At 34.3% G+C, this 24,994-nt stretch overlaps 1 long non-coding RNA gene across 3 annotated transcripts in view; it reads right to left on the bottom strand.

Annotated features, from left to right (window-relative positions):
• Positions 1–1,957: 1,957 nt before the first annotated feature.
• LOC123568315 (uncharacterized) overlaps positions 1,958–24,994 on the bottom strand; it is a 203,191-nt gene continuing 180,154 nt past the window's right edge. For 2 of the 3 annotated variants that reach the window (XR_010580311.1, XR_012421735.1), the window contains exons 2-3: positions 21,598–21,714; positions 1,958–2,936 (exon numbers count right to left, since the gene is read on the bottom strand). This is a non-coding gene — a long non-coding RNA (uncharacterized lncRNA). Of the gene's footprint in view, positions 2,937–14,955; positions 16,678–21,597; positions 21,715–24,994 lie in introns of those variants that run through there. The other variant, XR_012421734.1, reaches the window with a different exon arrangement.

The raw sequence follows: 24,994 nt of genomic DNA, 5'->3' as shown, positions 1-24,994 counted from the left end.
TGATTTCAAAAATAATGTTTCAGAAGTAAAGTTTGAAACCATATTTTCTCCTGTGTTGGTATTTCTTATCTATCTATGAAACTAAAATACTCTGCTTTTTGTTCCTACATTTCCAAGTATAGATCCTGTAGGCAACAATGTTGCCTATTTCTTTAGCTCAAGAAATTATTCTTTCATTATGTTATTGATTCTATACTTTTTTCTTTCTTAAGAATACGAAATTCTTTTAGGTTGGAATCTTAAGAATACGAAATCCTTTTGGATTTACTCTTTTTTTCTCACTTTTCCATGTCAATATTCTTTTATAATTTTCATCTCATTGCCAATTTCCTCTTCATTCTGAGAGAGCAAATGATTCCTGTCCTTCACATAACTAATTCAGAAGTCTCACAAAATTCTATGAGTTCATTGATTTTCAGGTGGATTTAATTTAGCTTGTATATTATTGTGCATTTGTAAGTATTTACAGGAATATACTTTATTAAACACTTTTGGCAACTTGATTTGTTTTACAAAATTATCTATCTTAGAAATCAATCCTTGTTTTAATATGTATGTGTCCCTCAATGTCTTTCAATCTTCTTTAATTGTCCCTCAGTTTTAACAGTTACAGGATATTATATTAAATGGATTTGCATAATTTAGTGTTTCTTTTGAGATCTAGTTTATGTTCAGTTTTTTGATAGTACAAACCATTCTTTCAAATAGCCTTTGTATGTCTCTTTCACAGGAGTGAATATATATAGGATACTGTTGGAACCGAACTGTCGATTCCCTCCTGGGCAGGGGTCACCGCGAAGGATCACCGACACGAGATTCACAGCAGAGAGTTATTTATTACTAGTGCGCTAGGGTCCCAAGCTCTAAGTTGGCCCTGGGACCCCGACTGCTTGTTACAGGCTGTTTATATAGGCAAACACAAGTTCAAACACAGCTTATGGCGCGAAATTCAAACAAAGCTTAAGGCGCAAAATGATTGGGTCTAACTATGGCCTGAGCAAGGTGTCTTATGCTAATTGGTTAGAGCAGGACCTTATGAGGTTTTTTTTCTAGAGTTGTTGATTCCGGGAACTTCGAGGCAGGGTGGGACCCCCGGAATTGGCAGGGTGGGACCCCATGAGGTTGTTTCCTGGAATTGGCAGGGTGGGACCCTATCAGGGTGGGTCCCTATCGAGGCAGGGTGGGACCCTATCCAGAGCCACCTGGTGTTAATTTTTTCTATATGAGGCCTAGTTTCTAGGTTTTATGAGGCCTAGTTTCAGATACATTCCTAAAAATAATAATTTTTAGAATTCAGAATCTGTGTTTTTCCTCTTTTTTTTTTTTTGTTTGTATTTTTGAGAAACACTACCAAATTGCCCTTCATGGACAGGTATTTTCCTTTTATACATCCTCTCAGCCAATTCCATTTTAATTTTAATTTTAATCTGTTCCTTCATGTTAAACTTATTCTGTTTCACAAACTTAATGTTATTTTATTTTATTGAATTACTTGAGAAATTGGTGGTTTTTTAATTCTAAATTGTATTCTTTTGTGATATTTAAATACAGTGAGAGATATAATCTTCATTTGAGTCTTTAGGGTATCAATACTTTGATATTTTTGGGTCTTCAATATGAATTACTTTGATATTTTTGGGTCTTCATGTTTCTCTGACTCTATTTTTTGTTAGTTTTCAATTTCAGCTTGATTGTGAAGTCCAGGCTGAGTGATCTCCTATAAATAGGGGCTAGGGCTTACCCTTAGCCTAGTTGTCTGCCTATCAGTAGGTTGAACTGTCTTTGCCCAGCTAAACGACTAATTGATATTTGCAGACTGATTTTCAGGGTTCACAAGCATTAGTAAAGAAACTCTCGAATCCTGGTGGCATCCACTCCAACCCCCGCAGAAGTAACAGTCAATGCTAAAAACCCCAATTCCAGCATCAGGTTTCCCCATGGCTCTTTCTGCTTCTGGACTTTGTAGCTGTCTGTTGTATTTCTGGACTTTGTAGCTGAGCTCTATATCTCCTGTGATATAATTTATCCAAGCATTACTTTTCTGCATCTGACCTGTGGTTTTCTGAGAGATGAAGTTGTCATTTCTGAATAAATTTAAAGAGAAGTTGATTATGGGAGGAGGAAATTGGAAGAGAGGTGGCAACCCTTAGCTGCTTTTATTGTATCTACTTTGTTTTCTCAGTGCCTATTACAGATTATGAGCCATCATCCAAGCTGTAAGCAATAAATAAAATATCTCTGCATCCTTGTCAAACTATTGTATTTGTATTATCTTAAGCAAAATGTGTATGTGATTCTCCTTTCAACTCTGTAAGTTTTGTACCTCCCAAATTTTGACAATAAGTTGGCTATAAATAGCAGTTTTTATTGCTGTTTTCTTTTTGTTTGTATTTGCATTGATATTTTATTGACAGGTTTATAGAGATTACATGAAGATAGATGACCAGAGTATGCATTTAGTTAAACTTCTTGGTTTAATTTGGCATTTGAATCAGGTCATTCTCTTATAAGTCACATATTTCTGTCTCAAAGACTTAGTGTATAAACCATATTTAACAATTGTGATCTCATTTTAAGTAAAATATAGGAGCTAAATATATAAAGAAATAATATTATCAGAATAACATTTATACAGTAAATAACTGTTAATTTATTTGTGTGTAAATTTACATTTATATATGGCATAGCATTAAGGAAATTATCCATTTTAGCTTATGTTTCTCTATGTTCTGGAAAACATCTATTCTTCCAATATTAAATTTCTTCTAAAATTACTTACTCCATTGGGCCTCTACCTCCGTCTCTTTTCCTGGTGTAGTCTTCTCTTCTACTTATTCAGTTTTATCCTTGAATTAACTTGTTTTTTCTGCACTCTTTTATTATGCTGGAAACCTTCCTGCCAATTTGCAAGGAAGCAATACTCTTTGTTGATTTCCCTTTGAAAGAGAAAAGCAAGCTTCTAAACTAAGAAAGATCAAATCAGCATCAACTATTAGTATGATATTGTATTCTAAAGCAATGAACATATCTATAACTAAAGATCTCACTCAGAAACACCTGGAGCTATTTTATCTTCAATAGTATGCAAAGTCTATATTTAACTACAACACTTAAAAAACAAATTTTGTGTTTTCCTTTTATTGTTTCAGGAATTACAAATTTTAAATAAACTATGTGAAGATGGAAGAAAATCACATATTGGAAAGTGAGCAGAGGAGAGATTAATCTACAATTTGACCTATTTGAGAAATTAAACTCATAGGTCTCTTAAATATTACATAACTACTTCAAAAACAAATCAAGATATTTTATTTTTAAAAGCAAAGGACCATACAACAGGTATATGTTTTTGTTTCCTCTTTTCCATATGTCAGGGTGAAATCAGCTGTAAGTAATTTATTAGTTATGAGATACACTCATTCATATTAGTTATGAGATAACTCATTTCTTATGTTTAAAGTTGATATACAATATTCATTTTGAACATTTTCAACTATAAAATTTAAAAGGAGAAATATAAATGCTAACTGATGTATAATTTCCCAATTTAAATGTAAAAAGATATTTTTGTCAACTTCCAAATTTTCATTTATTTTAAATACTTTTTTTTTTTTTTTTCCCTTAAGGGCCAAGGATAATTCTATCAGAGGACAACGATGGTTGCTTTTAATTGCTCAGTTACTCTATCCAGTGATCCAACTTTGGCTTTAGGTTGCTATAGCAATTAAAATGGGAAAACTGGAAACAAAGCTTATTAAACTTCATTTAATCCATTATATATGGTTACAGCAACCAAAAAGCTTCCTACAGATTCTGAAATGGAAGCATCACCTCTGCAGATAATTAAGTGTTTTGGTGGGAATTTGTCTGAAAACCCAATGTACAATTAGACAAATATGTTCACATACCATGTTTCATTGAAGTCTGTATGAGCGTACATGCTTGTCAATGGGTCCTGATCCTAAATGCTTTTATGCCTGATTAATTTTCGATATCAGGCAGGAGCTTGCTCATTATCTCCTTGCAGGGTCCATTTTAGATTGCAATGAGCTTCATTTAGAGATGATATGCTAACTGTTAATAAACTGCATTTAATTTTTGTGTGTGAGCAGATCCTGTTGGAAAAAATCTAAAAATCTTCCAAAGGGACTGAATAAATTCAGATTATTCTTTGTTGTAAAATTTACTATTATATTATCTGTTTTGCTTTAATTAAATTTAAACTTTGTGTTTGCTTTTTATTTTACATTTTATGTTTTCAATGTATCTGGTGTTTCCCATAGATACACTGACACTGTTAACTAATATTACTTCTGTATGTAATTGAAGCAAACTGATTTTAAGATTCACTAGATCTTGGTAGCTAACTTTTTAGGCAGACAATGCAGACAAATGTATATTTGAGCCATTAATAAAAACTCTAAAGGCAACTCACTCAATATTTTTCTCTTTAATTCACTAAAATTATTAAAGACCTGATAATGGACCTGCTTTATTAATATATATTAGAAATACAGAGTTAGGAACATTTTCTAGAAAGTACAGCAGGAGATAGTAAAGTTAGCTCAGGAAGGAAGACTTCTAAATGAGTCCTGCCCACAATTATTCTTTCCTGATTTTGAAATCATAAGTATTTGTTTTGTTTTTTATTTTTTGTATTAAGCTGGATATGGATTAAATTTTATAAAGAAAACTATCCTCTCAAGAATTGCAAGTTAAAATAAAGTTAAAATTTTTTAGGCCAGGCGCGGTGGCTCAAGCCTGTAATCCCAGCACTTTGGGAGGCCGAGGCGGGCGGATCACAAGGTCAGGAGATCGAGACCACAGTGAAACCCCGTCTCTACTAAAAATACAAAAAACTAGCCGGGCGCGGTGGCAGGCGCCTGTAGTCCCAGCTACTCAGGAGGCTGAGGCAGGAGAATGGCGGGAACCTGGGAGGCGGAGCTTGCAGTGAGCCGAGATCGCCCCACTGCACTCCAGCCTGGGCAACAGCGTGAGACTCCGTCTCAAAAAAAAAAAAAAAAAAAAAAAAAAATTTTAAATTAAACTGACACCTACATACTCTATACTAAAAGTAGAATAATTTACTAAACAAACTAATGGCTAGTCTCATTATCTTATCTAGACTAAGAGAATTACTTTTTACAAAATATAGCTCATTTGGCTGTCTCCTTCTGTGTTTTTTAGAAAATGTTCCTAACTCCGTAAGTGTCTTCAACATATATTAATAAAACAGGTCTATTATTGGCTCTTGTAATAATTTTAGTGAATTCAAATTATAAAATACATTGTTTGGAGCTGTCTATACATAAGAAAACATATTGTGAGAAGTCAGAATTTTGCTTAGAAAGAGTTGCAAATATATCAATGAAGGAGTCAAGATTGGTAATAATATATATTTAAGGATACATATGATATTAGGAATAATCCATAATCAATACTTATCTCTAATATAAAAATAAACATAATAGCAATTACATTAACATCTTTTCTTGTTTTTTAAGTCTTTAATACGTTGGAATTTACACTGAAATTTTCCACTGATTAGAAGTTTTAAAAAATTATAATTATCAAAGGTGTTGAATAAAAAGACATCTTGAATAGATAGTTGGAAATATACATTTTTGGTGACATTTAGCAGACAATTAAAAATTTTACATCTCAAATCATTCATGTAAATTGGAAAAAAGTCTTGTTTAGTGATATTTCGCAGTTCTCACAAAGACATAGGAAAGGCAATAATGGAATTTTTATTTCATTAAAACTTATAAAATAACAGAGATTCAATTTTGGAAAGAAAAGTATACTTCTTGATGGATATTTTATACTCAGATGTCCCACTGGCTATATTTCTTTTGGTCTCTTTTTAAAGGCAAGTATGGAAGACAAAGACTTTTCTCTAAAATTATCGTAAAAACACAGGAATATAGGGCTCCTGAGCATCTCTTTTTCTAATATCTCCATATTTAATGATATATTTTGAAGAGTTCTGTGACTTTATTTTTACCAACAACCAAGTTGAAATTAATTCTATATACATTTTTTATCACATGAATATGACTATATATAAAAATATTGCTTTCTGCCAGTTTCCAAATACATGCCATAACAATAATTTAATAACTTCTATGAAAGTAAAATGAGGGCTCACAACAGAATTTAAAATGTACTCATTAGAAAACAGAGCTTCAGGAACATTTGAAATAATAATATCTCTTCAAATGGATGTACATTCCTTACTAGTATGGTTTGGCTGTGCCCTCACCCAAATCTCATCTTGAATTGTAGCTCTCAAGATTCCCATGTATTATGGGAAGGACCCAGTGGGAGGTAATTGAATCATGGGGATGGGTCTCTTCCATGCTGTTCTCATGACAGTGAGTAAGTCTGACAAGATCTGCTGGTTTTGTAAGGCGGAGTTTCCCTGCACAAGCTCACTCTTTGCCTGGTGCCATCCATGTAAGATGTGACTTGCTCCTCCTGGCCTTCTGCCCTGATTATGAGGCCTCCTCAGCCATGTGGAACTGTAAGTCCATGAAACTTCCATTGCTCAGTCTTGGGTATGTCTTTATTAGCAGTGTGCAAACAGACTAATACACTTAATAAATAAGGCAACTTTGATCCCTAATGAGATTCTTTCATTCATTCAGGGGATTCTCCTAAAGTGTATGGTGCTTTTCCACCATTGAAGTTCAAGGTCTCAGTTCCTTTGTGCAGTGATGGCAACTATTCTTTCCAAGCCCTACTCATTGGGAATTGTAGTAATGGCTGTTTCCTGAATACACCGTGAACATATTTTGTTCTGTGCTTTTTCTTATAAATATCTAGAATACCTAGAATATCTACTATTCATCTAAAACAGTGAGGACTGTATCTTCCTGATTTTCTTGGTCCCTTAATGCTTTCCTGAGCACCATGGGGATGTGCTCCCTTCCATGAAATGCTTATGATTTTTTGCTGTTCCCTTCTTATTTTATCTACATTGTAGTAAAGTTATTGGTTTGAGCAGTATCATAAAATCATGTGATATTGGAATATATATTCATGATTAACAAAGAAAAAGCAAACACAATAAGGGCAAACTCCATAATAACACATGAAAATAATATTTTTTGTAATGGTAGAGGAATTGGGAAGTTTGCTTTTTTGAGACGTGGTCTCATTCTGTTTCCCAGGCTAGAGTGTAGTGACACCATCACAACTCACTGCAGCCTTGACCTCCCAAGACCAAGTGATCCTCCAGCCGCAGCTTCCTAAGTAGCTGGAACTACAGGCACACACCACCACAGCCCTCTAATTTTTGTATTTTTTGTAGAGACAGGGTATTGCTATGTTGCTCAGTGATATGGTTAGGCTTTGTATCCCCACCCAAATATCATCTTGAATTGTAATCCCCAGAATCCCCATGTGTCAAGAGAGAGACCAGGTGGAGGTAATTAAATTATGGGGTGATTGCCCCCATGCTGTTCTCATGACAGTGAGTGAGTCTCACAAAATCCGATGGTTTCATAAGCAGCTCTTCCGCCTTTGCTCAGCACTTCTCTTTCCTGTAGCCTTGTGAGGAAGGTGCCTTGCTTCCTCTTCACATTCTGCCAAGATTGCAAGTATCCTGAGACCTCCGCAGCCATGCGGAGTCAATGAAACCTCTTTCTTTTATAAATTACTCAGTCTTTAGCAGTTCTTTATCGCAGGATGATATGGACTAATACAACCAGCCTGGTCTCAAACTCCTAGGCTCAAGTGATCCTCCTGCTTGAGCTCCCCAAAGTGTTGAGATTAGAGGTGTGAGCCACTGTGCCTGGACTAAGGGAAAATAAATTTTAATAAGCAGCTATATATATAGTTGTACTTGTGTGTGTATGTGCATTTCAATTTTGAGTAAATTAATAGAGTTGTGCAATCATCACCACAATCTAGTTTTAGAACATTTTAGTCATTAATCTATTTTCTGTATTTATATTTTAGCCATTACCGAGCTTTTGCTGCAAATGGAATCATACAAAATATAATCTTTTGCATCTGACTCTGTTCACTTAGCATGATATTTGAAGTTCTTTCACAACTTAGCATCTACCAATAACTTGTCAGTTTTATTACTGAATGGTATTAAATTTTTATATGGCTACATTTCATTTTGTCTATTGAACAGTTGAGGGAAATATGTATTGCTTCCAGTTTGGGGCTGCTATGAAGAATTCTGCCATACACATTCCTATGCAAGTCTTTGTGTGGATGTGTGTTTCCTTTCCTCTTATATTCCTCAGAATGAAATTGGTGGGTTATTTGATAAGTTTATGTTAACTTTTTAAATAACTGCCAAACTTTTTCAAAGTGGCTTAACCATCATACACTTCCCCCAGCAACTTATGAGAGTTCTTGGTTTTCCAAATCTTGGTCGACATTTGGTGTTGTCTTTCTCCAAAAGACAAAAAAAGAGAAAGAAAGAAAAGAAAAGGAAAAAAAAAGAGAAAAGAAGAGAAGAGGAAAGAAAAGAAAGGAAAAGAAAAGAAAAGAAAAGGAAAAGAAGAAAGAAGAGAAGAGGAAAGAAAAGAAAGAAAAAGAAAAGAAAATAAAAAAGAAAAGAAAAAACCCTTCTGGTGGATGTCAAGTGGCATCTCACTGTTGTTTTCATTTTCATTTTCTTTTTCTTTTTCTTTTTCGAGAGGGAGTCTCACACTGTCACCCAGGCTGGAGTGCAGTGGCTCGATCTTTGCTCACTGCAAGCTCTGCCTCTCAGCTTCACACCGTTATTCTGCCTCAACCTCCCAAGTCACTGGGACTACAGGTGCCCGCCACCACGTCTGGCTAATTATTTTGTATTTTCAGTAGAGACGGGGTTTTACCGTGTTAGCCAGGAAATTTTCACTTTCTTAATCACTAATAATGTTTGCACCTTTTCATGTGATCATTAGTCATTCATATATCTTCTTTGGTGAAATGTCTACCCAAATATTTCACCAATTTTTAAATTGACTTGTTTGTTTGTTTTTTATTATTGAATTGTAATATAGTTCTAGATATAGTCTTGTAACTAGTCATTTATCCTATATATGATTCGCAAGTATTCTCTTCCACTTTATGTCTTGTCTTTTAACTTTTTTTATGACATCTTTCAAAGTTTAAAACTGTTAATTATGATGAATTTCAATTTATTTTTTTTTGTTGCTGTTATAAGTTACACCTTTGGCATCTCCTTAAACTAAGGTTAACAAATATTTTCTCGTATATTTTCTTCTGGATGTTTTATGAGTCTGGCTTTCAGATGAGGTCTCTGAGACATTTTTGAGTTAGTTATATGATAGGACATACAGGTCTACATCAGTCTTTTGACATGTGGACATTCAATTGTCCCTGTATTATTTATATGAAAGGCTACTTTTTTCCTCATTGAATTGCCTTGACACCTTTTTTCAAATTATTTGACCATAAATGTGTTTATTTCAGGACTCTCAATTCTGTACCATTGATCTATGTGTTTATCCTCACACTGGCAGCATTCTATCTTGCTTAGTGTGGATTTATAGTAACTTCGAATTCTAGAATTCTAAGTCCTTCAACTTTATTCTTTTTCAAAGTTATTTTGGCTATTCTAAGTGCTTTGTAACTCTTTATAAATTTTAGGATCAGCTTGTCCATTTTTGCAAACAACAGCAACAACAAAAAACCCAACTTACTGAGATTTTGATACAGTGTATGTTAAATTTTTAAATCAATTTAGGGGAGAATTGACATCATAAAAGAATTAATTTTTCAATTCATACATATGGAATGTCTCTCCATTTAGTTAAATCTTCTTTGGATGTGTCATAGCAATGTTTTGTAGTTGTCATGTTATACATTTTGCACTTTTTGTTAAATGTATTCCTAAGCATTTCATTCTTTTCTGATAATTTTATGAATATAATTAATTTCACTTTTGGATTGCTACTTGTATTTGAAAATACAATTACCTTTGTATATAGATCTTATATAGGTTAAACATGCTGACCTCCTTGATTTGGTTTACTAGTTTTATTGGGGCTTCCTTAAGACTTTTTATATATATGATGACATCATCTGTGAATAAAGACAATTATACTTCATACTTACAAACGTGCATGTTTTTAATTTCTATTATTATTTGCCATTATAGTGGCTACAAGCTCAATTAAGATGTTAAGTAGGAGTGATGAGAACAGAAATCCTTGCTTTTTTTCCCCATCTTTCAGGGAATGCTTCAATCTTTCAGCATTAAGTGTAATGCTAGCTGTAGGTTTTATGCAACTGCCTTTTAGCAAGTTGAGAACATTTCCTTTCATTAGTCTGTTGAGCGTTTTTAATCGTGGATGTGTGTTGGATTTTGTCAAACCCTTTTTCTGCGTCTATTTTGATGATCATGGCCTGAATCATTATTTCCAAATGTTAAAATATTAAATGTCAAATGTTTAATAAAAATTGCTTTTTCTCTAATATCTAGAGCCATTGGTATGCACTTAAAATCACTGCCTACAGGTGACTCCTTTTTTTAACCAGTTTTTAAGGCTGCTTCTGGCTCAATGAAATGCTAGATTATAATTATTAATGCTAGGAGAATTTTGAACATTGCCAGAAAACAGGCTCCTTTTGTGATTTAGTAATATATTGATGAGTAGAAAGGGATTCTCTTTTTTTTAGTTTTTTTTTAATTGTGGTAAAATATACATAATATAAAACATCTGTAACTCATTTTTAGATGTACATCTCAGTGACATTCATAATGTTGTACAGTTACCACCAATATTCATTTCCAGAACATTTTTATCAGCTAAAGCAGAAACTTAGTACCCACTAAATATCAACTCCCACTTTACTCCCTACCCCCAGACCCTGGTGACCTCTATTCTATTTTCTGCTTTTATTAAATTGCCTTTTCCAGGTACCTCATATAAGTGAAATCATACTACATTTTTCCTTTTGTGTCTGCCTTCTTTCACTTAGCATCACTCATTCATGGTTTATCCATGATGTAGCATGTCTCAGAGGAATTTCATTTATTTTTAAGACTGAATAATATTCCATTGTATGTTTATAGCATGTTTTTTATATCCACTCATCTGTTGATGATTGACAGACATTTGGGTTGTTCCCACATTTCAGCTATTTTGAGTAATGCTACTATGAACATCAGTGTTTAATTTTCTCTTTGAGTCCTTGCTTTCAATCCTTTTGAGTTTCTACCTAGAAGTGGGATTGCTGGATCGTATGGTACTTCCAGGTTTCACTTTTTGAGGAATTGCCATACTATTTTCCACAAGGACTACACTACTTCACATTACTACCAGCATTGCACAAGGGATACAGTTTCTCTCTAACATTTTCTCTAACACTTTTGCTTTCATTCAATAAGTGCCACTCTAATGGGTGTGAAGTTGTACTTCATTGTAGTTTTGATTTGCCTTTTGCTAATGATGAGAGATGCTGAGGATTTTTTCAACTGCGTGTTGCCCATTTGTGTATCTTCCTTGGAGACATGTTTATTCAAGTCCTTTAACCATTGTTTGTTTTTCTTGCTAAATTTTAGAAGTTATTTATGTATTTTGGATATTAATCACTTATCAGGTATATGACTTACACATATTTTCACTTGATAGCATCCTTTGATGTACAACATTTTACATTTTGATGAAGTCCAATTTACTTATTATTTCTTTTATTGCTCATGCTTTTGATATCATGTGCAAGCAATCTCTGCCAAATCCAATGTCATACAAGCTACTTTTTTGTAAGAGTTTTGGAATTTTACCTCTTAAGTTTAGGTCTTTGATCCATTTTGAGTAAGTTTTTGTATGTGGCATGTGGTACAAGTTTTGCATGATTCTTTTGCCTGTGAATATCCAATTTTCTTAAGTTCCCTTTGTTGAAAGGAATGTCCTTTCCTTCATTAAATGGTCTTGGCACCCTTGTTAAAAATCAACTGACTTTGTATGCAAAGGTTTATTCGGAGGAAGCTCTATATCTATTGCACTAGCCTATATGTCTGTCCTTTAGCCAACACCACGCTGTTATGCCTTTGCAGTGCCTTTTGAAATTTGGAAATGTAATTCCTCCATCTTTGTTCTTATTTTTCAAGATGACTTTGGCTCTTGAAGTTGCTTGAGATTTCATATAACCACTAGGATGAATTTTTCTATTCCTGCAAAAAGAAAATCCTTGGTAGTTTTGATAGCTATTTCATTGAATCTGTAAATTGCTTTGGGTCGTGTGGTCATCTTGGCAATATTATGTATTCCAATCCATGAACAAGATGTCTTTTCATTTATCTAATCTTTTGGCAATGTTTTGTAGTTTTCAATGTATGAGTCCTTTATCTACTTGTTTACATTTATAGCTAAATATTTTTTTCTTTTTGATACTCTTATAAATATAATTTATTTCTTAATTTCCTTTTAACATTGTTCATTGTTAGTGTGTAAAAATGCAACTAATATTTGCATGTTGAACATCTGTCTATTATTTGTACACAAAACCACTTTTAATGGGATTTTTACAAAGTTAAATTTTTTTACAAAGTTAACTTTTTCACAGAGTTAAATTAGGAGGAATAAGTTCGGATGTCCTATTGCACAGTAGAGTGACTATAGTTAACATATTGAATGTTCTTGCTACAAATAAATGATAAATGTTTGAGTTGATGGATGTGCTAATTACACTGATTTGATCAATACACATTGCACATGAAACAGTTCATACACCATAAATATTTGCAATAATGTATCAGTTTAACATTTTAAAAAACCTTTCTAATGTAAAAAGTATCTCTCAAACTATGTAGATTAACATCTTGATTTATATTTAAATATGAATCTTAAGCTAAATAGTGAAAATCACCATCTTGATTTAGTGTTTTTCTCCCATATGTGAATTGTATATACTTAGGTGAGGACAATAAAATAAAGTGAACTGTATGCTTAGAATAGGACTGAGGGATAATTTTGCACAGCAGTTTTACTAATGGCACATTTTTACACTGTTGCTTCAAAACTCTCTCTCTTTCTGTCTCTCTCTCTCTCTTTGTCTCTCTCTCTCTCTCCCTCTCTCAATAAATGGCCAAAGGGATTAGTACTTTACCCTTAGAGGTCCTCAAAGCTTTATTTGGGGTTGATAATACTTCAGCTAGAACCAAGAAGAATCTGTTTTTTCCTTTGGAGGTTCTCAAAGCATTATTTGGAGTTCATAATACTTCAGTTAGAACCAAGTAGAATCTGTTTTTTTTTCTGAGGAGTATCGGTAGCATAAATGAGATTATAAAGAAAGTACACTTAAGTTATATGAATGCAATGACTACTATTTATACAAAATTAAATCTGCAAATGGAATCAACATGCTTATGGGTTATTAAAATTGTCTAAATTCTTAGGTTCTGTATAGTACATGTGTTGATTTACAAATAAATTATTTAAGTGATTAAGAAAAAATGCAACTAATATTTGCATGTTGAGTTTCTATCCTGCAACTTTGCTGTATTTGTTTATTAAATTCCAACAGTTTTTCTGAAATCTTTATGCTTATCTACATTTAAGATTTTTTTTTTTTTTGAGACGGAGTCTCGCTCTGTCGCCCAGGCTGGAGCGCAGTGGCCGGATCTCAGCTCACTGCAAGCTCTGCCTCCCGGGTTCACGCCATTCTCCTGCCTCAGCCTCCTGAGTAGCTGGGACTACAGGTGCCCGCCACCTCGCCCGGCTAGTTTTTTTAATATTTTTTAGTAGAGATGGGGTTTCACCGTGTTAGCCAGGATGGTACATTTAAGATTATGTCATTTGTGAACAGAGATCTTTTTCATTCTTCCCTTCCAATTTAGATGCATTTTCTTCCTTTCCCTTGCCTATTGCTCTGATTAGAACTCCCAGTAATACGTTGAAAAGAAGAGACCAAAGCAGGCATCATTGCTTATTTCTGATTTTAGAGAAAAAGTTGATTATTTTAAAATATTAGATGTTGTCTGTAAGCTTCATATAAATTTGTTGAGGAATTTATTTTTTGTCCTTAGTTTATTGGGTGCTTTTTATCAAGAAAGAATGTTGATTTTCTTTAGATGTTCTCTCTCCTTTTTTTGTACTAATTGTGATTACCGACTGCTTTCCCTCACTTCATTCTATTAATTTTTTCCTAGCTTCTTAGCATTTAAAATAATGCTAATGATTTAATACATTTTTTAAACATATGCCTTTACAGATATAAATTTCTCCCTTTTCACTGCTTTTGCTGAATCTCATGAGGTTTGGCATGGGTTTTTATTGGTCTCAAAATACTTTCTAATTTTTCTTGTTCTCCTTTAATGAATTGGTTGTTTAAAGGTGTTTTGTTTGGTTTCCACGTATTTTTGAATTTTCTAGTTTTCTCTTGTAATTTCTAGCTTTATTCAATTGTTACCACACAAGGTACTTGGTGTAATTTCAATCTTTTTAAAATTTTAAGACTTGGTTGTGTTCTAGCTTCATTCCTTTGTAATCAGACAAGATACTTTGTATGATTTTAATCTTTTTAAAATTTTAAGTCTTGGTTGTGTCCTAACTATAGTGGACAATGTTCCATGTACCTTTGAGAAAAATGTGTATTCTGCTGTTATAGGGTGGAATGATCTGTGTGTGTCTATTAGATAATTCGTTTACAGTGTTGTTTAAGTCCTCTAAATCCTTATCGATCTTCTGTTTTATTGTTCTACTCAATATTGAAGTTGGGAGTATTGAAGTCTCTAACTATTATTGTGTAAGTGTCCATTTCTCTCTTCAAATCTGTCATTGTTCTATCATATATATTGGGGACTCTGATATTTGATGCATATGTGTTTATAATTGTTAAATATTCTTGGTGAATTGAATTTTTATTAACATATAATGTCTTTCTTTGTCTTTTGTAACAGTTTTTTGAGTTAAAGTCTATTTTGACTAATATTAGTACAATATCTAGTTCACCTTTAATTACTACTTGCATGGAATATCTTTTTCTATTCTTTACCTTCAAATTGTGTTTCAAATCTAAAGTGAGTTTCTTAAAAACAGCATAGAGTTGATTCATGTATTTTTATGTTCTGCCTCTATGACTTTTGATTGGAGAGGTTAATCCGTTTACATTAAAAATAAATATTGATATGAAGAAACATCTGCCATTGGCTATTTGTTTTCTATACATCTCATGCTTCTTTGTCTCTTATTTTCTCCATTAGAATTTTTTTGTGTGTGTTTAGTGGATTTTTGTAGTGACATGTCTGATTCCCCTATGCTTTCCTTTTGTGTACATTCTATAGACGTTTTCTTTGTGATTATCATGGGGATTGCATATAATATCTTGAGGTTATAACTAATTTGAATTAATTATAACTTGACCTCAATTGCATAATATACTCTACTCCTATAAAGTTACATCCTCATGTTATTCATAATAAATATGCTATAATTTATCATAAGTATATCAAATTGCATATTTATACATTGAGTGACTAATATAATATAGCTTTAAACTTCTTTTTATGCTTTTGTATTTTAAATTCTGTAGAAAATAAAAAGTGGAGATACAGACTAAAATTACAGTAATTGTGACTTATATCTGCCCATGTATTTACCTTTTCAGGAGAACATTATATTTTCATATGACTTCAAGTTACTGCATATTGTCTTTTTATTTCATTGTAAAGGATTCCCTTTAGAATTTCTTATAGAGCAGTTCTAGTGGTAGTGAATTCCCTTAGCTTTTGTTTATCTGAAAATACAGATAAACAAGAAAATTATTATTTTTTTATCTGGGAATACAGATGAACAATAAATAAATTACACTACTTTTAACTTCTCCCTCATTTTTAAAGAACAATTTTGACAAATATAGAAATCTTCATTGACAGGTTTTTTCCAGCACCCATTTTTATTTTATTATTTTATTTTATTATTTATTATTATTATTTTTTGAGATGGAGTCTTACTCTCTTGCCCAGGCTGGAGTGCAGTGGTGTGCCTCAGCTCGCTGCAACCTCTGCCTCCCAGATTCAAGTGATTCTCCTGCCTCAGCCTCCTGAGTAGCTGGGACTACAGGCACGCGCCACTGCACCTGGCTAATTGTTGTATTTTTAGTAGAGACGGGGTTTGACCATGGTCACCAGGCTGGTCTCAAACTCCTGACTTCAAGTGATTCACCCATCTCAGACTCCCAAAGTGCAGGAATTACAGGCGTGAGTCACCATGCTTGACTGTTTTCAGCACTTTAAGTATGTTATTTCTCTGCCTTCCTGCCTCCAGGCTTCCGATGAGAAATTGACTGATACTTATATTGAACATACCTTTTTTTTTGTTGAATTGCCTTGCTGTTGTTGCTTTTAAGATTCTGTCATTGTTTGGCTTTCAACAGTTTGATTATAATGTGCTTTGGTGTAGATGTTTTTGGGTTTATCCAATTTGGTATTTGTTGGGCTTATTTTATCTGTATATTCATGTCTTTCTTCATATTTGGAAGGTATTTGGCTATTATTTATCTTACCACTCTTTTTTACCTCTCTCTTCTCCTTGTGATGCTCCCAAAATGTGTATGTTGTTCTGTTTGATGGTGTCCCTCAGTTTCCTTAGGTTCTACTCACTTTTGTTCACTCCTTTATCTCTTCTGCTCCTCGGACTCAATGATTTCAATTTTCCTATCTTCATGTTCACTCATCTTCTGCAAATCTGTTGTTGATCTCTGCAAGTAATTTAAAAAACTTCAGTTGTAGTACTTTTCAGCTCCAGAATTTCTGTGTGGTTCTTGTTTATAATTTCTCTGTTTGATGATATTCTCCTTCAGATAAAATATCATGTTCCAAATTTCCTTTACTTCTTTGTCAAAATTCACTCTTATCTAGTTGAGCAAATGTCAAGTCACTTCAGCATCTGGGCTTTCTCAGGAACAGTTTATGCCAATTAATCATTTTATTCCTTTGAATGAGCCATTTTCCTGTTTCTTTGTGTGCCCTGTGAATTTTGTTGTTGTTGTTGTTGAAGATTGACATTTGATTTTTATAATGTGATGACTTTGAAAATCAGATTCTTTTCATTCTTTAGGTTCTCTATGTTGGTGTTTCTGTTTTGATTATTAAAGTCTGTTGTAGTCTATTTGTCTTGAGACAAACTATTTTTGCAAAGACTATTCTTTGGTGTGTGTACTCACTATTTTGATACCTTTCGCTTGCACTCAGCTAATACTTTGACAAAGATTTTCTTGAATTTCAGGATCTGAAACAGACAAAAACAAACAACTCCCCAAACGAACAAACAAATGGACAGTCACCTTTCTCAGATTTTATAGACTGCCTCTGTGCTGATGTACTTCTTCATGAATTTTCTAGGTGTTCCAGGAGTCTAGGATTCAACCACGGTGAAAGATTAAGGGCTTTTAAGGAATTTTGAGCATGTGTCTTTCTGGGGCATGCTAATAACTTTCTAAATCCCCTTGTATAAACAATTCTTTTTGAATACCTTAATTTCCCAAAGAGTCTTAAGGTGTTTCTCCTCTGGGCCTTAGCTGGTGTATTGTGTATCTCCACCTAGAGTCTCTAGTTGCAGATGTCTGTGGGATTTTTGTCCTCTTGTGGTTTTTATGAGACGTTCTTGTTGCTTTTCCTGCCTGTACTCTGAACTATACGAGACAGAGATGAGCAAGTCAGTTCTTCAAGTGCTTCTCTAGTCAGGTTAGGATGAACATACACAATGATTTTCGAGTAAAGTCTGCTCTTCTTCCTTCACTTTGAAGTGGGGAATTGGTAACTAATCTGTCACTGCTGAAAAGCACACCATCATCTACTGTGAAGGGTCTGGGGGATGGAGAATAAAACCACCACTAAACATTTTTACCATTTTGAAGATGCTTTTTCTTGACTGAGCATGTGCTTAGTTGCTGTAAAACTGTTTTCCAGAGCTTCTGCAAAGTTGGTTCACACTGTTTTATGTTTTATTTTACTTTATTTTTTGTGTTTATGTTTGAGGAATAAGAGCTTGGCACTTCTTAGTCTGCCATTTTGCTGACACCACACCCCAAGGGTTCCTATTTTTGACAAGTCTAGAAACACTTTCCTTACTCCCTTTTTATTTTCAAAGACCTCTAGGAAAGTGTCAGTGTCTCCATAGTCAAGTTTAACATTTCATGATCATTTCTTTTCTCTTTTTGTCGTTACTGGTTGTTATCAGTTATTACCTAATGCTATTTATACATTGTCATTTACTAAATTTCAACAATTATATACAAATAATGAATTAATTAGGTTGTCTTTCAACAAACACAAATATAATGGGGCATTTCATAAAAATAAAGATGTATTGTTTTTGTTTATTATTTGAGTTCAGGTATTATAAAATTGAAATTATTTGTGGTTTTGCTATGGTTTGAATATGTCCCCCATATTTCATATGTTGGAAACTTAATTTGCAATGCAATAGCATTGAGAGGTAGGCCTTTTGAGAGGTGATTTCATGAGGCCAGAGCCCTCATGAATGGATTAATGCTATTATCACAGGTTAGGTTAGTTATTGCAGGAGTGGGTTCTTGAGTTCAGCTCTTCCCCTCTTTCTCACATGTGCTCTCTTGCCCCTCCCCCTTCTGCCATGAGATCATGTAGCAGGAAGTCCCTCACGAATCCACTTGATCTTGGACTTCTCCACCTCCAGAACTGTAAGAAATAAATCTCTGCTTTCTTTAGAAATCAGCTAGTCTCTGGTATTCTATTCTAGCAGCAGAAAATTGACTAAGACATGGTTCTTTCAAAATTCTACTTTCTTCCCCATAACTTGCTATTCTGTCAATGTGATTTTCATTCCAAATTTTCACAATTTACTTTAAACACAATTATTTTGCATTCATTTTTAGGTTATTGTATCAATTTGGGTATGTGAGAATAACAGTTCTCCTATTTGTTGTATCTGCTGATTCTCTCCATGCTGGCACATTTCCTTATGCGGTGGTTCCTTGAAATCATTGAATTCATTTTTAGCAGCATTATTTTTTTCTGTAGCTTTACTAGATGCCTTGTATTATGGATTTATTCTATAGATGGTTTTGCCATTTTTTCTGCTAGAGCTTTTGGCATATGTATCTTTAGATTTCCAAATTTTAAAAATTCCAAATCAGGACTTTAAGATAACAAATTTGTGTTGTCTACAATAAGAGAAATAAATAAATTTAATAAATTCTGGCTTCAACACCTGAGTGTGGCACAGATTTAATGTTTCTATTTCTCATAGAAAACTTTTCTACACCAGAGCCTTGAAAACATGAAAGCTTATTTTCTTCTACTGTGGTTTGGAGGAGTGGATATTTTATTTGCCCTTTTTATGAAGTGGGCATAACTTTTAGAAACCTGCTTTTATGCAGATAATCTTACTTGTAACTCCATACTTTTTTTTTTTTTTTTTTAACTATAAGAAGCTTCCATTTTTTCCCTTTTCTTTTTTCATTTCATTTCTCAGGTTTCAATCTCTATTTTGAGCAGTAGAAAGGCATTTCTCTTGAGAAGTTCTTTTTATTTTATTGACTAATTAATTACATTTTACAAAAGCACAAAATGTATATATGCTCCAGACATAGTTGAATAATCCCAAAATAGAACCGTCAGTATTCACTTTGTGAGATTTCAGAGACTTTATTCAATGTCAATACATAAATATAATTTATTTTAAAGATGCATCTGATAAATTTATTATTTAAAATAATATATTTCCCTCTATACAGATATATTTTAGCTAAATACACAAAGAATGGCAATATTTAATATCGTCACTTTGTAATTTCCTTTACTGGCCATACATACATATACATGGGAATGTTTAATAAAGGTTAAGAGGAAAATAGTTCTTCATTGAGATTCCTATTTATCCATTATTGTCATTGAAAGAGGTAACAATGTGCCTCCTAAAATTTCAACCTCTTTTCCATGTATGAAACTATTTGTGAATTTCATTACAATATTTTTTTACTTATTGTCTTGTGATAACATTTAATATTTATTTTAAGCATGCATGGATGTGTATATATGTGTGTGCATGTGTGTGTGTATGTCTGTCTTTCCCTCTCTGTATCTGTCTCTCTCGCTTTATAGATGCAGAGCATAAATGATAAATATTGAACATAAAAATGAAACCTAAATGTCCTACATTAAAAATTTCTCCTTACATGAGGAGAGTTGGGTGTTCTTTTTAGCCGATATCATTGTCATAAGGTTAAAGGATGATGGAGAGGTACAGAACTAGAAGTTTCAGGGGATAGTATCTAAATATGTAGGAATTCGTCTCATAGAACTTTCAAGTTCTATTAGAATGCTACTTTAATTCTCCACTTAGTGATTATACCTTTGCATAGCTCAGTGGTAGAAAAGAGTATAATTATATCTGTATAATTTCTGCCTTACTAAATTTGATTAAAATCTCTATTTTCTTGATATTTATGATTACTAAACCCCTAATTGAATGTTGTAGGAAATAACTACAGTTGCTGAGTTTGTGGTTGGTAAGAAGCAGACAACATCAACTAGCTGGATTAAATGACCCATAGTAGGTAATCAATAAATGTGTGTGTGTGTGTGTGTGTGTGCGCGTGTGTGTGTGTGTGCATGCACGCGCCTGCCTGTGTGTGTGTCAAGATTCTTCTTATTCACATTCCCAGTGTAAATGGCTCTTGGGATAATGGAGTCTTTTATAAGTTGATATTGCCAACGCTGAATGGCTGTTAGCTAAAATTTATATACAACTTTTACCAGGAGAGACATTCTCTACTTCTTTTGGTAAGGAGAAATGAATGTGCAGATAAGGCAAGTACAGGAAAATGTTTCAGTTTAACTCTAGCAGCCAGGAAGATAGCAGTTTTATACAAACTTGATCTGTTCTGATTAATTTTTTTCTGATTTTGAGTTTTTGTCATTCTTGCACATAGCATAGTCACATATTAACAACTTTTATCATATTCAAACTATACCCACACACATACATGCACTCAATTTAAAAGATTGGATGGCATTGCCATATAGATTAGCACTTCAATGCTCCACATCACAATCTTTAAAATTGATAATGGTTTGGAACTCTAGCTATTTATTTTCTATTTTACTTCTAATCTGGCCCAAGGAATTTGACAGGCTTTAATTTTTTAATGTGGAAGCCCAGTAATGAATTTCGGTGGCCATTATTCAAAACATCTCTTTAAATGTGAAGGTAGTGAGTCTCCTGACTGTCGTCATGAATATGCTTTGATGAACATGAGGAAGCTTTCGTTTTACTTATAGTTTATGGCATCTTTGGCTAAGTTTCAAGCAGAATTTTGCTCTGATGCGCCAATGGCCAGAAAAAGTTGTATTCTTTACTTTTAGAATAAATACGATTTCACACTGAGAACTTTTTTTTTTTTTTTTAATTTTATAGTCTGGACTTTAGAGACTGAGGCTACAGCCTGTGCTGTCCAATAGGTGGGATCTAGATGTGTGGATAGCAAAATAGTTTTCTTTCCAAAGAATTCTTTAGATAAACTGTAGCTTTGTAGATTCGGTTCTAGCTGTGAACAATAGGCAAGGTAAGATAATTCAGCCAGTGTGAAAAGCTGAATCGGTCCCACTCTTCCCATTAGGCAATACATGAAACCCACCTGGGGATCTTGGGAAAGTCTGTTCAACACTCCCACTATGCTTCGTTTTGTTTTTCTCCTCCCACTGCCAAACCTCTGTGAACTCCAAAGGACATTCAATCTTTCCAGTTTTCCCACCTGTAATGAAATATACAAGTGTAAAAGCCCCATTAAGAATTTCAATACAGTTGCTCTTCCACTCTTACGTTTCAACCTGTTGAGAATCCTGTTCAGCAACCTCGTCAGAGCTCACCCATCACTGAATCACAAATCTGGAAGCAGTTTTAATGCCCTTCCATAGATATGCTATTGGATTTTGTCAAATATAAATGATCAGAAGAAACAAGGCACTAATGCACGTTTGACAATGAATATCCCTTGGGCTCATTTCATGCCCACATCTTAATAAGAGAGCCCTTTGCAGCAATGTGTACGCGGCTGGTCTCAGTCCATCATTTTCTTAGCTGAGTAGCGCTTGAGCACTCTTCCATGGACAGTGACACACAATTATTGGAGTTTAATTCCAACTTCATTGCGTTTTATATTTTTAAGGAAATTTGGGAATCAGAAATACAACCCGAGAGGTCAGGTTTATGTTCATACAGACTTTTAAAAAATGTAAGGTATCCAGAATGGTTTTATAGGAATCATTAACTTTTTAAAAGCCACCAGTTTCCTTCTGTCATTAATGATATGCGTAACAGCTTAATGTAATGCTACTTTTAATTATCACAGCCCTTTCTTTTAAATATCAAATTTCCCTCTCTAAACTGTCCTGCCTTCTCTTTAGAGTCTCATCTGTCACTGTAAATGCCATCACTTTATTCCTCCTTCAGATGCACTGACAGGCCCACTCTTATCCCAAGCTTTATCTCTTTTTCCATCCTTTATTGTACTACAAAGATCCCTTTTTCATAGTTTACAGCTGTATCCGCTTTCCACACGTGGCAAATGATTGCCTCGGTAAAGGTATTTTCTGTTTCAATCTTGCATTTTCCCAAGGGAGAACAAAAGGGACAAGCTTTCTGGAGTTGGTTTCACTGAGAAAATTGTTTAGAATTGCCTCATTCCTCAGCAGATTAACGAATGCATACAATCCCAGCTTAAGTGCTATTGTACTACACAATTTGTCCATTATACTTTGTCCTTTCCATTTAGAAAACCCCTCACCAATTAAAGTAATACAGCCTTCCAATACCTGCTCCCAATTAAATCTGAGCTGTATTACCTGCCCCGATGCAGCTGGTCACAGATTCTTACCACTTACCCGCATTCATTAGGCTTGTTCATTATCAAGGGGATGGTGGCAGGAATTCAAGCCACTGCCTTCCTTTTAGGGCTCACCAAAATTATCAGCTTTCCCCCCAAGGCCCCAATAAGGACAGGATTAAGTATAAGGAGAAGGAATTCATACAGTAGCAACTCTCATTGTTTCTTCTTTCCTCATGTCCTTTCTACCTCAACACATCAAAAGGATACAGTGCAGGTACAAAAGAACACTCGTCTTAATGAAAGTGGGCCCAAAGCGTACCCCCCAGCTTTGTTCTTCTGTCTTAACTGCCCTCCCCCTCCGAGCTCTTTCTGCAAGACCATAGTGAGAACCATAAAGAAAGGCTCTGAAAGTGACCAAGAAGCCCACTTACTGGGAGCTTTGTCATTTAAGAGCAAGGCTTTCCAGCTTCAGGCTGGACATGGATTTTGGGGAAGTATTATTTTTCTATCCAAGGCTTAAGGCATCTCTAAGAAAGGAGGGGGTTGTGGAGGAATGGAAAGTATGGGGAACTGTGATTTAATTACTCCTGGGCATGATTGTGTGAGTGGGTTCTCCCAGATAAATTTTAATCTAAATGCAATGAACAAAAATATACGACCAGCTTTCTTTACTTTCATTTCGAAGTGGGACATACATGCAGTGAATTCTTTGGTGATTCTGGTGTGTCTCTGTCGTGGTTATTGATCAGAAACAAACAAACAAACAAACAAAAAAAGTTGGCGGGGGGTGGGGGGGGACATGCCACAGAAGCGAAAAGGTCACAGACTAAAGAGGAGAGGTATAGTTAACGCACTAGAGAGAAAATTCAGGAGAGAAGAAAATACAAGTCAGCTGCCAGGGTTAGCAAATGCAAAATTCAGGTAAAAAGGACTATTGATAAAATTAAAAAGTCATGAATTCCTGAACAAGAAGTGCTCCTTCAGCCCTGAGGAGACCAAGCCTGAGAGCTTACTCAGGCACCGGTGGTTCTCGGGGGAAAGGAGAAGTTCAGTGGAGGCTGAAGTGTCCTTTTATAGGAGAGTACAGAGCAAATTCCACCTATCTTCTCTGGAGAGAAGACACTGAGATCCTGCACCAACGTGTCCCTTTTGAGATATTTGATTATGAAATTAAATTAATATATATTCTCTTCCGAATTCCTGAATCATCACCTATCCTTGAGTCAGTAACATTTTTAAAGGAACTTCAGTGCTCTCGTGCCTCTACTGAGCAGGCACTGTGATGGAGAAATCCAGATCCTGGAGAAACTACCAGCATTCTCAAAGGAGCAGATATATGGTGGGTGGATAATCAGTGAAAATCCATTCTAAGCAACTTTACTATAAGTCTTTATTGTATACATACAAATCTTATCAATGAACAGCACCATATGCATATCTGTGGCTTTTTTTTTCTTAAGGGGGGGAGGTTGTATATTAGTGTTTTCCTCTCAATTAACTTCTAGGCAATTTTCCCAGCTAAATGCATAACATCTTTGGCAAGATGCCAAACAAAACCTTAAGACCCAACACTAAATTCTGCACTTATACAGGCAGCTTAGATTTTCATGCGGTGAACTGGAAGCTTGCCAGCAACTCCCACTATAAACTCAGCAGTGGGAAAGCTATATATATATTTTTTTTATCAAGAAACTCTACTTTAGATTTCCAAGACCACTTGAAAATTGCACTATTTTAATGTGCCTTTTAGACAAAATAAAAGAAAGATTTAACCTGCTATTAAATTAACCCAATTAGCTATTTATTCCGTGTAACCTTACACTTTGGGTGATGTTAAATCAAATAAACTGGCAGGGAATAAATTTTTTAGTGAATTATGGAAATTACAAGATGCATTCTAGACAATAAGTTCTTATGTCTTTTTCCTTATCCTTTTCACTCTGACAAGATTATCAGAATACTTAGTTTAAAACAAAAATCCCTTTTTTGTATAGGAAATGGAATTGCCCAGGATACAATGCAGCTGAAGGGCCTGGGGAGAAGTGGCTGGAAAATTAGAATGTAAAGGAAAGCTCATCAAATAGAAATTTACACAACAGTCATTCCTTGGAAGGCTTGCCATCCATCCCTCAAACTGCTTTTTGGTGTGCTTTTACTAGTACATTCCATTCAACACATGTGTTCTTCCAATAATGTAGTACTTTTC

The sequence above is a fragment of the Macaca fascicularis genome, chromosome 13 (genome assembly GCF_037993035.2).
Source record: "Macaca fascicularis isolate 582-1 chromosome 13, T2T-MFA8v1.1".
Classification (NCBI taxonomy): domain Eukaryota; kingdom Metazoa; phylum Chordata; class Mammalia; order Primates; family Cercopithecidae; genus Macaca; species Macaca fascicularis.
Note: the sequence above shows the minus strand (reverse complement) of the source record. Positions and strands in the feature narration are given on the sequence as shown.